At 35.3% G+C, this 13,683-nt stretch overlaps 1 long non-coding RNA gene and 1 other non-coding gene across 2 annotated transcripts in view; one reads left to right on the forward strand and one right to left on the reverse strand.

Annotated features, from left to right (window-relative positions):
- LOC121031602 (uncharacterized) overlaps positions 1-13,683 on the reverse strand; it is a 140,543-nt gene that overhangs the window by 46,607 nt on the left and 80,253 nt on the right. The window lies entirely within an intron of this gene.
- On the forward strand, positions 4,747-4,853 carry LOC121032562 (U6 spliceosomal RNA). The gene has a single exon (XR_005791372.1). It is a non-coding gene; the product is annotated as a U6 spliceosomal RNA (small nuclear RNA).

Here is a 13,683-nt window from a genome sequence, read left to right on the forward strand (position 1 = left end):
ATGTCAGGCTCCCTGCTGAGCGTGGAGCTTGCTTGGGATTCTCTCTCTTTCCCTCTCTCTCTCTGCCCCCTTCTCTCTCTCAAAATAAATAAATAAATAAATAAATAAATAAATAAATAAATAAATAAATATTTTTAAAAAGAAAATCTAAGAATGGTTTAAACGAGTAAGGATGAAAATGTCAAAGACAAGGCTAGTCTAAAGATCAGCTAGAAGCAACAACATGAACATTTTCAATATTCTTCCCTCACTGTGTTTCATGTGTTGGCTTGTCTTTTATGGCTGACTTGCACTAGCAGGAAAAATTAATTGACCTTATTGAGTTTTATATTTGAAAAAGTTGCCAGTGGTGAAAAAATGGTCTAATGTTCTCCTTCCTTCCAGATCCAGACATACTAAGGAAGGGCTGTGATTGGTCTATACCTTGGCCAGGTGCCAATCTCTGGGATAGTCAACTGTGGTCATTGCATAGGTTTACATATATAAAAAAATACATAGCACCTTCCACAGAGACTGTAAGGAAGAGTAAGACTGAGAAGCAGAGAAAAAGAACAATTTCTAAAAAGAGCATGCTGCTCCCAGATGAAATGGGTTTTTGGGTAGGCAAATAGTAGGCAACAAACACAAATATGCATTCCAATACAAATGAGTTCAAACAAAACAGGGATTTTATTGAGAGGATGTAATACTATCTTAAAGAACACAATGAGGACAAGATATTCAGGTATTACAGAAGACCTGGACAAGCAAAGGAAGGCCCTTAAGACACACTGTACCTACTGTTTGTCTTTTTCTTCTCTTTCTATTTTAATTACTTAATCTCTACAGGCTGTTCTGAGCATGTCCAGTCCAGGTAGTCATAAATAAATACCAGTACCTAGTATACAGCTAGGCACATCTCAGATAGCATGTCTGGGAACAGAGGGACATTTGAGAAAGTTTAAGGACTAGGGTACAATTTTCTGAGAGGAAGTATCTATTACATTCTGATATTTTAAAGTAAAAATAGTATCACCACTTATTTTATTTAGTTCTAGGCCCCAGGAGAAAGTATATATTTTCATCTTCTATTATTTCCTCTTCTAAATTAACCATACCCTTGGGATAACCATTCTTAGGGAAAACATGTAACTTAGTCATATTGATCCACAGTACTACAATGATCCATAGATCTGAATAATACAATCTGGGTGGTCACATTCTATGAATTCTACAAGCAGGGGTTTTATATGCTTACCAATAAAATAACAATTTCTTTTAAGCTAATTGCCTAAAGGTTTTACCCTAAGGAGAACATTCTAACTAAGATACATTTGTCATGTATACTTAGAGAATATGATGAATTTGTGGCATGAACAGCTTGTCTCTTTGACTTAATACTGACAAACACTCAATTTGAAATTTGAAGAGGTAATGGTGGTAGTTACAAGGAAATGAAAAGCTTCAAAGCTTCACATTTTCTTGGCATGACCTCTACAACAGCATCTGTTCTTGTCTTTTTTTTTTTAAATTCTTGAGTAATACTAGGAAGTTGCTAGACCAGATGAACTTCCTATGACCTATTTAGTAGACCCAAACAATTAGCAAATGCTTATTCAATCACTCCTAAGAGTAGATTTATGCTAGACAAGTAGAATATCATGACCTTTTGATTTATTTTATATAACTTTTCATATACACTTCTTCTGACAATGCCTGGCACATAGTCTGTGAGAGGCGATGATGGTCTGAAGCAAGGCTTTGCATAGGATATGGAGATGATGTGCTGCTATTTTCCATTGTCCCCAGTTCCATTCACTAGACAGTCTTCACCGCTAGACTCAGCAGGGCTAACCCTGCATCCTCTATTTTCCCGATTGTTAGGAACAATCATTACAAATGGTAAGTAAATCTTAGGTGTCAGTGTTATCATCTAAGGATGTATATAAATAAGAAGAATAGAAAGTGGAATTTTGAGGTACGCCTGTGTATAATGAATGTATGGAGGAAGAGGAGCTTATGAAGAAGACTGAGAGTTAGACTTTTAGGTGGTGAAAACACTAAGAGAAAATGGGACCAAGAGAGAGTCACAGAAAAGACAAGGAGAAGAAATATCAAGAAGAGATAGGGCGCACCTCGGTGGCTCAGTCAGTTGAGCATCTGACTTCAGTTCAGGTCATGATCTCACAGCTCGAAGGCTCCTGAGTTTGAGCCCTGCATTGGGCTCTGTGCTGACGGCTCAGAGCCTGGAGCCTGCTTCGGATTCTGTGTGTGTCTCTCTCTTCCTCTCCCCTGCTCGTGCTTTCTCTCTCTCTCTCTCAAAAATAAATAAACATTTAAAAATTAAAACAAAAAAGAGATGCCAAAAAAAAAAAAAAAGGCTAGATGAACAGCATCAATAGAACAAAGGGAATACTGGAAAGCATCTGTTGAATTTGTCAGATCAGAAGTCAACAATGACATTACTGAGAGCTCTTTCAGTGGAGTGATGAGGAAATAAATCAGAACAGAATAAATTGAAAAGAACAGGAGGTAGAAAAGTTTAGAAAATGAGTATCAACTATTCTTTTTAAAAGGATAGAACTAGTAATTCTATAAACTTAAGAATACTTTGATTAAGGGGCACCTGGGTGACCCAGTCAGTTGAGAGTCAAACTTCTGATTTCACCTCAGGTCGTGATCTCACCGTTTGTGAGTTCAAGCCCCATATTGGGTTCTGTGCTCACTGCGTGGAGCCTGCTTGGTATTCTGTCTCTCTCTCTCTCTCTCTCTCTCTCTCTCTCAATGAATAAATAAACTTAAAAAAAGAATACTTTGGTTAAAAAAATTCAACAGTGGGGGCACCTGGGTGGCTCAGTTGGTTAAGCATCTGCCTTCAGCTCAAGTCATGATCTCACAGTTCATGAGTTCAAGCCCCACATCAAACTTTCTGCTGTCAGTACAGAACCACTTTTGATCTTCTGTCCTCCTATCTCTCTGCCTCTGCCCCACTCACTTTCTCTCTCTAAAAAATAAATAAATAAACTTTAAAAGAATTCACCAATGACCTGATTAAGACTCCATGTAATTGTGGGGTGCCTGGGTGGCTTAGTCAGTAGAGCATCTGACTTCAGCTCAGGTTGATTTCACAGTTCATGGGTTTGAGCCCAGTGTTGGGCTCTGTGCTGACAGCTCAGTACCTGGAGCCTGCATCAGATTCTGTGTCTCCCTCTCTTTCTGCCCCCTCCTTCCTCTCTCTCTCTCTTTCTCTCGCTCTCTCAGAAATGAATAAACATTAAAAATATAAGAGAAAACTCCATGTAATTGTTCCTAGGAACTCAAAAAGGCAATTGCTATTCTTCAGGTTTTCTTTTTCCTTTTGTAATGATACTATTTACTTCTTAGTCATTTCCAATGTACCTACCTGGAAAGTCAATCCAACAATGGGAAGAAAGAGAACTTATGTATGTGATTTTTTCCCTTTCAACAGGTCATTTACTGACATTGAAAAAATTTCCTCACATCCCCAAAGTAGAAGACATATTGCATTAATAGTTTGTGTTTGGTTAATATGGATTATAGAAACATAATCTGTCAACAGCTGGTTCTGTCATTCCTTTCTTACCAAGAATGTTGCTATAGATTACCAAAACTAAAGGAAATTATAGCCAGAAGTTTATATTAGTCTGCCTTTGTTTTGAAACCTTAACATTCCCCTTCCAGTCTGTTTTATACTTCTCTAAAGTACTTATACTTTCTTTAAACCCATCTTCCCAGAGTTCCTGTCTAAAGTGCTGGTAAAGAAAGAGTCGATAAACTCATTCACAGTAACAAATGATGGCAAAACCAGTCTAATGTGTTACCTCTCCCAAGATGGCTTCATATACAAGAACTTAAGTCCAGTAATGAATGTCAGTATGAAGAAGTTTAATTGTATAGGAGGATGAAACATCATAGCTATCTTACCAAATTATCACAAATAGGACTTACTCTACCTGAATATAAGGCCAACAGTACATTGTATTTTAAGCTAAGAGAACATATACCTACAGGGAATAGATTTCCATGATGGAAGGGCAAGTTCACTTTTTGTTGATATTTTAGAAATATTTCCAAAGAGATAATCACTAGGTTTTCATTTAGACATATGTGATGACACAGTTGAAGACTTCAAAGGAGTTTGTGTAGCAGGTTGACTTTTGATACTGTCACAATTCTATGTCTGTTTTTCTTATGAACATGTGAGAGCATTTCAAAGAAAATGATGGAAACTTCTAAATTAAAGGTACTTCAATGTTGATCAGGCTATAACCTAATTAACATTTTCAAGGCTTCCACTTCTTTTAGATAAATGGCAGGCCTTGACTGGCAGCCACAAGACAGCTCATGAACATGATTATGACAAAATAATGTGCCTTTGTCAGACACAGACTTTGAGTACTCTCTTGACTTAATAAAGTTAAGCACCACTTATAATCAGTACTTCACTTTGCTTTTTTCTATCATATAGCCTGTTGGTTGTCCTGTTGTTCTAGCAGACATCTTGCATAGGTGTTCACTGGTACTCTCCCACTGTGGAGGCACTCAAATTCTCAAGCTTCTAGCTACTACCAAGTTGCACAAAATGTAGTTTGACTTCTTATAACCTAGTATTCATCATCATTACTTAATGTACCAAACCTTCATAATTCCCAATATCATTTCATTTTGACTCACATTTGTATGCATTGAACAAGATTGAAAAAGTCCTCTGAGTTTCAATTTAAGTGTTAAAAATTGTCACTGAAAGTGCTTACTTCAGCAGCACACATACTAAAATTGGAACGATACAGAGAAGATTAGCATGGCCTCTGCACAAGGGTGACATGCAAATTTGTGAAGCATTCCATATGAAAACAATAATAATCACTGAAAATATGAGTCATATAAGCTAAAACCAACTAGCTTTAGTCTTGAAAAATCACATAAAGTATTTATGAAATGTATAAACCCTAGGAAATTATTTTCAAACAATGATAGGTTTGAATACAATTTAATCAATAATATCATATGTAACTTAGAAACTTTTATTGATGAAAATTTTGGTATTCTATTATTCCATTAGCAAACCATCTTTATTGAACATCTTTGGGATCTTCAAAGGTACAGAATAAGATTTAGTTTTGTGCTTTGAATTTTTTCAATCATTCTCCTCTAAAATTATTTGCATGCAATAGTTAACCATTACATACTTTAAATTGAACAGAAAGTACAGTAGGTTGGACTTGGATATAATAAAAAGATTTTTATTATTTATTGATTTAAGTAATGAAGAAATACATTTGGGAAAAATTATTTCATGAAACATTACTTGTAGAGTGCCAATATGAAGCCCATTGAGTTCCTCTCCTTTTTTTACTTATTTTTTTTTATACTTTCTATCCTCCTTCTATTTAATTTTTCTCTCTTGGGAAGACAGATTGTCAAAACATCAAGTAAGGTCTCCTAGGATTGCTTGTACTTCTGAAAGCTCAGTCTTCTTTGCTATATCTTTGGCTTCTTTGTGTTTTTGTGTCATCGGGACTGAAGAGATATGTGATGGTGGAATTCTAGCTCAAAAGCCAAAAGAATGGTTAAATAAATTGGGTGGCATAGATATTTGAGAAGACAGGTAAGTGCTTGATGTTACACAGGCTTTTTCACGACAGGAAAACCTCACTTTGTCAACTTGACAATTAAACAACAAGATAACTCTTACGCACTTCAAAACACATTCCAAACTTGAGAATCATAGTGGAAAGGCATTGCCTTTTTTCCAGTGCTGCAGGGAAACTGTGCAGGGGTTTCTGAATGGAGGAAGAGGTACAGAGTTTGTGGGATTTTAAACATTATACAACTGATGAAGGTACCTACTAACCAGAGGAATTTAGAATGATCTTTGATTATAAGGTAGTACATTTTTAGATACATGTTTGCTTATCTGCAATGCTTAGAAGAAAACGTTCCTGTTCCTCCTTGTGTTCACTATATGGCAATTTTGAGAAGTTATCAGTGGAAGATTTTAGAATCCAAACAAATAGCTTTAAAAAATTAGAGTGGTTGGGGCACCCTGGTGGCTCAGTCAGTTAAGCATCCAACTCTAGATTTCAGCTCAGGTCATGATCTCACAGTTGTGAGATAGAGCCCCACATCAGCACAGAGCCTGCTTGAGATTCTCTCTCTCAAAATTAAAAAAAAAAAAAAACTTAAAAAAATTAGAGTGGTTTATTTGGTTTATAAATTCACAGAATAATACCCCACAAAGACTTAGGAATACTTATTATTTGTCAGGCTTATAATGTGGCTGACATTGAGTATGATGATTTTACTTTACAATTATAACAGTTATGTTAATTGCTATGGCTTTGGATTTCAGAAGGGAGGGTAAGTGCTCTCAGGTTTAACTCTGAAATTTTTGGGAAATGAAGATGAAGTGCATTTGAAGCGTCCCTATGTGCATATCTCTACATGACTCTAAACAACTGGAAATCCACTTGGGAGAGAGTCCATGACAGAATGAAGGCATGACTTCCAGGGCCAGGCAACTATTTACTCATATCACTGGGCCTGATAAGGAAAATAGGATATTTTCTGAGGAGGAAATACTGCTATTACCTGCCTCTGACTTAATAAGGGGTAAACCCTACATGTGACATGTCTCTAGGATCAGGCAGAGCCTTTTGGGGTTTACCTACAGTTAGATACATATCTATATCCACATCTCTATCTATCTATCTTAGAAATATAATTACACAGGGGATATTTGTTAACAACCATACTAGTATTTACCCAGGATCAAGTCTAATTTTGAAGACATCAAGCCTTTTCCACTCCTATAAACCTCATTTTCAGAACTGGGAAGGGTATTTGTGTCCATTTGTCTGTTGATCCTGACCTTCTCAAATTCTTCTCAAAGCCTTGATACCCTTTTGACTCAAATAAAATAGGATTGGGGAGACTTTTTCCAATGCTTTATAGCATCATGGTACAAATCTAATTTAGGAATATCCATCCAAAATACAAAACTTGAAAATATATAATTGCCTTGCTTCCACTCACCTATTTTGGTTTTATGTTTTGTTTTGTTTTGTTTTGTTTTGTTTTAGAAAACAAATCTTCCTTCAGTAAATAACCAGTAACTTGGTATCAACCGTATAGAAGAAAAACATCCTGCTCAGTGGCCTACCCAACAATATATGCTGTTTGCCACCTACAGAGCCACATGTACTAAAATGCACTAAAATGACTGTACAGGATATAACTAAAATGAATCCACTGTGAGATTTCATACCAAATCCAGAGTGTTCTGGGGCCATTAACTGAACAGAATTAAGGAACGACTGTTGATATAGGTGGCTACAGAAACAACTACTCTCCAAGCATTTGGACAACCAGCTCTAATAAATTTCTTTCTCAGTAGTTTATTCTATGGACTGGAGATAGCCATCTGAGATACCTAGAGAAATCACAAGCAATCAGACAGTTATCTTTATATGAGGTACTACATCTTAAATACAAGATTAAAGATACCATGCTGTTATGACCTGAAATATTAAAGATGTTTTTTCAGTTGTAGTTAGTTCAAAGGATATTACTATTTCTCAATATTTCATTCATTCTTAATCACTGGCAAAATGGCCTTTCACTGGTAAATTTAGGCAACAAAACAGGGTTTTTAGTTATTATTAAAAAATGAGATTTCTCTTTAGTTACTTGTATAGTTTGGAAAATTCAACTCTATTTACATAGTAGTTACTTAAGTGATACTCATTATTCTGAATGACCTTTTCTTTGTTATAACTTCTAACCAATTTAGCAAAGCCATCAAATTCTTCAAGTTAACCTGGGAGGAAGTAACAGTTTTCTCTTCTTACTCATCCAAAATAATAATAGTAAGAAACCATTTTTCTAAACGCTATTTTATACCAACGCATGCCTGTGAACTTCCCTCCCTGACTATTTCAGAATCTTCTCTTAAGTCATTATAGTAAGTCCATCCATGCCTCAATTCAGCACAACAATTATCTAGTGTTTACTATATTCAAAACATGAGTAAAATATGACGTTGTCTTCAAAGAGTTTATAAACTGTGTATAATTTCTGTTATCTAGCTGCATATTTTAGTTCAAGTGAGTCAGCAAACTTTGAAAAGCCTGCCTTTATAATGTTATCACTAACTTGCAAGTTTAGATCAACTTTAGTTGTTGCTAACCTTAATAGAAATACAGCCTATCTTTTCAAATACCATGCAACCTTATTACCACTTTTGCAGATGAAGGAAGTGAAACAATATGGGTCAAGTGACTTGCTCCGTGATTAATGAAGCAAAAAGTAGAACTCATTGTCTCCTCGTATGTTTAACCAAGAGCTCAAGAGATAGTAAATTGTGAACCATTTAAATTAAATGCAAGTGTTAAAACTTATCGGAGCAATTTTGAGTCAGGTATTCTAGTTAATAAAGGATAACCGGAAGCAATTTTAGTTGTGTGCAGTATTTGTTATACTCTAAGAATGGTATAGTTTGCTTCAAACAATGATTAAAAAATAGAAATAGTATCCATCAATGGATATATTTTCTTTTTGAATTTACTGACAAAAAAAGGTGCAGATGGCACCCCAAATAAGAGACTGGCATGGACCAGTATCTTCTCTGTGAAAATGACTAATGTATTACCATGCTTCTGCCAGAACTTACATAAAGAGACTGCCAAAAATGATCATATCATTATCAGCTAGTGTTCCCAATTGTTCACTGTTTGTATCACATATGGATCCTCTGAAATGCAGAACTCCTACCTAAAGAAACCCTAATATCATTATAAAACATGAACTTTTGCATGTTTTTAAAATGTTTTAAGAAAACTGTATTTGTTCTACAATAAACAGACATATTTTCCTGGCGTCAGTTAAACAAAAAACAGTGCAAAAAATAAATGAGATTCAAGTTTCAAAAGTTATATTTGGAAAGGAAAATTAGAATACAAAGAAGATTTGATGTAGATGTCTACATAAACAAATCAGCTTTGTTCTTTCACTCCCTGTATATTTTTAGCTATCAGCCATCTACTAAACATCTAGCGCTAACCATTTGGTCACAGAGGGTCATTGATTTCTCTCAACGTGTGAGGCTTTAATATAGATTAATTGAATGTGACGGTGCAATACACCCAATTCTCATATTATATCCCATGACATTAAAATGAAAAGAAGATGAAATAAGAGGTTCATCTGGTTATTTATTACACAGTAAGCACCGCTTAGCTTCTCACTGGTGCAAAAGTTAGTTCATTTTTACATGAATATACATATTTACATCATCAACTAACAAGGAACTGGATATTGGTATTCTTCATACTCACGCACAAACACACACATACACAGACACACAACCTTTTATACTATCAACTATAAAATACTAGAAATTGAAACATAGATCATCTTTCTATGTAAAATATTTCAAGAGGAAAATGATAGTTGGGTAGAGTGTAACCTGAAAAGTAGTCTTGGGGAATGGGGAAGGGTTGAATATGTGAAGCACAGAGGGATTTTAGGGCAGGGAAAGTGTTCTTTATGATACTGTAATTGGGGATATATGACATGGTACATTTGTCAAATCCATAAGACTTTAAAGGAAGAAGAGTGAAACTTAATAAAAGTTTTAAAAAAGACATTTAGGAAGTCAAGGGATCACAGAATGTGACAAAAAAAATCTAACTGCATTACAAATGTATGAAATAATCTCACTAAAGGTGGTAAGGGAAAATGCTGACCTAAATAACTGGAAATGAGTGGACTCTAACACCAAACACAAAAGAAAGTGTGCATAAATACTATATTGTAGCTCATAAAGTTGGTAAAGTTTAACAATTCTGAAACCACTATGCATGTATGCTGGAACTGAATAAGTAAGCAAATGGGTGCTAGATGGTAAGAGCCAGGTTTCTCACTGTCAGAATGAGAAATTATAAATGAGCAAGAAAAAGCTAGAATGATTCATGTGGTAGTGTATTAGAGACATCAATTTGAACGTAATATAGATACAGATGGACATATATATATGTGTGTGTGTGCGCGCACACACACACACACACACACACACACACACATATATGTAAAATTCCTTCCCCCCTCTCTACATATATGTAGATACACATACACATACATAGATATATACAGTGAGGGGGTATATAGATACAGAGATTGATATAAATATAGATACAATATGCATGCACACACAGTTATTTGATATATTTTTTTCTTTGCTCTGTCAGATGAAAGGGCCTAAAAGCAAAGACATCCCTGTAGAATTGAGTATAACTAGTACTCACTTGGTTTGTACCACCATTTTCCAATGGAAAGAATCAGAGTTGCTTGAAAAACTGGTTGATTCTAGCACTGGGCAGAAAATATACAAAATGAGGCTAGAGTGTATACTGATGCCAGAAAGTAAGGAAGTGTTAACAACATACACACACACACACACACACACACACACACACACACACAATGGGGGTATATCAAAAGGACATAGGAGCCAACTGAAAGAATTCCCAGTGGCCAAAACTGACACAATTTGAACAAAAAAAATAAGTAAAACAGAATTGGATTTTAGTCCAAAATCTAAAATAAATATTCACAAATCCTTACTGACATATAAATGATTGAATAAATAAAAGGGAGATAATAGACAAATCCCCAAGGCAAAAGAATGCCAAATAAACTATGTAGACATTTCTTCCTCACTGAAGTGGATGATAACTCTCCACTTCTTTATTTTTATTTTTTTTAATGTTTTATTTTATTTTTGAGAGACAGAGAGAGACAGCATGAGTGGGGGGAGGAGCAGAGAGAGAGGGAGACACAGAATCCGAAACAGGCTCCAGACTCTGAGCTGTCAGCACAAAGCCCGACGCGGGGCTCAAACCCACAAGCCATGAGATCACGACCTGAGCTGAACTCGGACACTGAACCAACTGAGCCACCCAGGAGCCCCTAACTCTCCACTTCTAAAGTCTTGGCTTCTCAGTATGACTTTCTTCATAGAATACAGAAAAAACAGGGGATTTTTAAATTTTTTTAAAATGTTTATCTATTTTTGAGAGAGACAGAAAGAAAGAGTGTGATCAGGGGAGGGGCAGAGGGTAGGAGACACAGAATTCAAAGCAGGCTCCAGGCCCGGAGCTGTCAGCACAGAGCCCGATACGAGGCTTAAACTCATGATCATGATCTGAGTGCAATTTGGATGCTTAATCCACTGGGCCACCCAGGCACCCCATAAACTAGGGATTTTTCAAAACTTAACTATCCAGTAAGGAAAATTTTCCAATACTACCTAATCCCAGTGATCAAAGACAACATCCACAGTAACGAATCATTTGACAAAAATGCCACTTTACCTCTGGGATCTCCCTCCTAAAATCCTAGTTTAATCACAATACAATAATCAGACAAGTCCTATGTAAGTGACTTTCTACAAAATACCTAACCAACACTCTTTAAAACCCTTAAGGTCACCAAAATCAGAGAAAGTCTGGGAAATAGTAACAATCAAGAAGAGTCCAAGGAGATATGACAACTAAATGTAAGGATCCTGGGAGAGCAAAAGGTAAATTAGGTTAAATGTAAGCCAATATGAATCAAGTATGGACTTCAGTTATTACTGAGGTTATCAATATTGATTCATTATTGTGTCAAACACCATACCACTGTAAGATGCTAATAATGAGGTACACTGGGTGTGAGTATATGGCAACTCTCTGTACTGTCTTTGTAACTTTTCTGTAAATCTAAATCAATTCTATAATAAAAGTTTGTTTAATGAAAACTTGGTCTTGTGGATAAATTGAATTATGGATGAGTATTAAAGTGCTGTATTGTTACTGAGTATAAAAATGAATGGAGGGTAGAATTTAATAGATCAGAGCTCAGTAGAAAGATTTTTATTTGAATATCAACTTGAAACCCCTGTTTAGCTAAGCAAGTCAGGACTCCAACAAGAGTGTGAGCTGTCACAGTGCCATGAAAACAGATGGCCATGACTGCACACAACTGGGAAACAAAACCCCAGGACCAGTTGGAAATAATATAGGATTCCTAGTCCAGGATGTCCAAATTGTGACAGACTTTTTGTTTATTTTTTACTTCAGTAAAATCAGTTTGTTGAATTAATTTCAAAGGATGTTATAGGTTACAAGAACACCCAATATAGTGATTAGAAAACAGTAAAAACTTCTTACTGGCGTGGACTATGGAATTACTTCTGCTTTTAAAAGAAAAAAGACAGTATCTGGTTATTCTTAATTGCATGCACTCCAGGTCTCTTTCACCTCAATCATTTGAAGATTTTAATATCTAGTATATACAAACTTGTATCCATCAAAAAAAACATAGCACATATTTTAAAAATACTATTGCGATAAAACTACAATGCCCTTAAGGAGAAAGAGCTCACCATTCCAAAATCATGGTAGGGTCCTATCCAGTAGATCTCTCAAGTCAACCTCAGTCAACATGATCTTTGAGTATTAGGTAACTGGTCTGTTTTATTTCTAATCATAAACCTTAGACATATCATATATATAGATTCCTGAAGAATTCTAAAATGAGCTTATCATCACCCACATCTTATTGATCACAAAAAATTCGTACAAATACAACTCCAATTGTGTTACATTGACATCTTTTCCCAATAGCCTTGTCACTGTCCATTCATATTTTCATCCAAATTGTATTCCCATAATTTATGACTAAGTATAGCATGACTTTGTATGACTAAGTCATATATCCAGGTGTATTTAATTTTCATGTGTAGAATACCAAATTCTAAGACAGTTGATTCAGCCATAACACCTATCAGTTTTTTAAAATGCTTTGTGATATATATATATATATATAGATAGATAGATAGATAGATATAGATAGAGATATATATATAGATATATAGATATATAGATATTTAAAAATAGTAAGCCTTTTTCCAAGGCCCAAGGTAAATTGCCACAGTCCCACAAAAATATTTAATGGACCCCAAAAGACTTTCCTAATTTTTGCCATTATGTTTTACTCTCCTGACAGAATTCTGTATATGTTTCCCATATAAATATACCAGGGATGCCTTAAATCAGAGAAGTGATACAACACTATTAACTTTGTGAGAAATTATATCATGGTTAAAAGCACAGGCTCCAGAACCACACTTCCTGGTCTGAAGCTCAAATCCTTCATACACCTGCTGTGTGACACTGAAGAAGTTACTATATATCTCTTGCTTCATTTTATCTGCAAAATGCTACCTTGTCATAATTTAACAATATGTTATTTACTACTAATGCAGGTAGAAACAATTCTACAAGAGCATGGTGCCCACCATATGGTAAGGTAAAGCTTTGTTGAATGAAGGAATAAATGAATGAACGAGTCATCAGTAGTAGAAAAAGAATAAATATGCACAAAAGGAAATATGGGTGATAGCAGTGGAAATTGTGAATGCTAACTGGAACTTTACCAATTGTAACGATAGCAGAAATGTACTGGAAGTGTTGCTCAGTATTGGACCCAATGGAGCTAATAATGTCAGCCTTCTTTCAGCAGATGTATCTGAAATGTTAGCTGTGTTTTCTCAACTTATTTCCACTCAGATGAAACTTCATCAGCTTCACACCTAATATAGGTGTTCACAGGCTTTCAGTAAATTTAAGGTAATTTATG

Source organism: Herpailurus yagouaroundi, unplaced genomic scaffold (assembly GCF_014898765.1).
Source record: "Herpailurus yagouaroundi ecotype Mexico unplaced genomic scaffold, PumYag 141, whole genome shotgun sequence".
Lineage (NCBI taxonomy): Eukaryota > Metazoa > Chordata > Mammalia > Carnivora > Felidae > Herpailurus > Herpailurus yagouaroundi.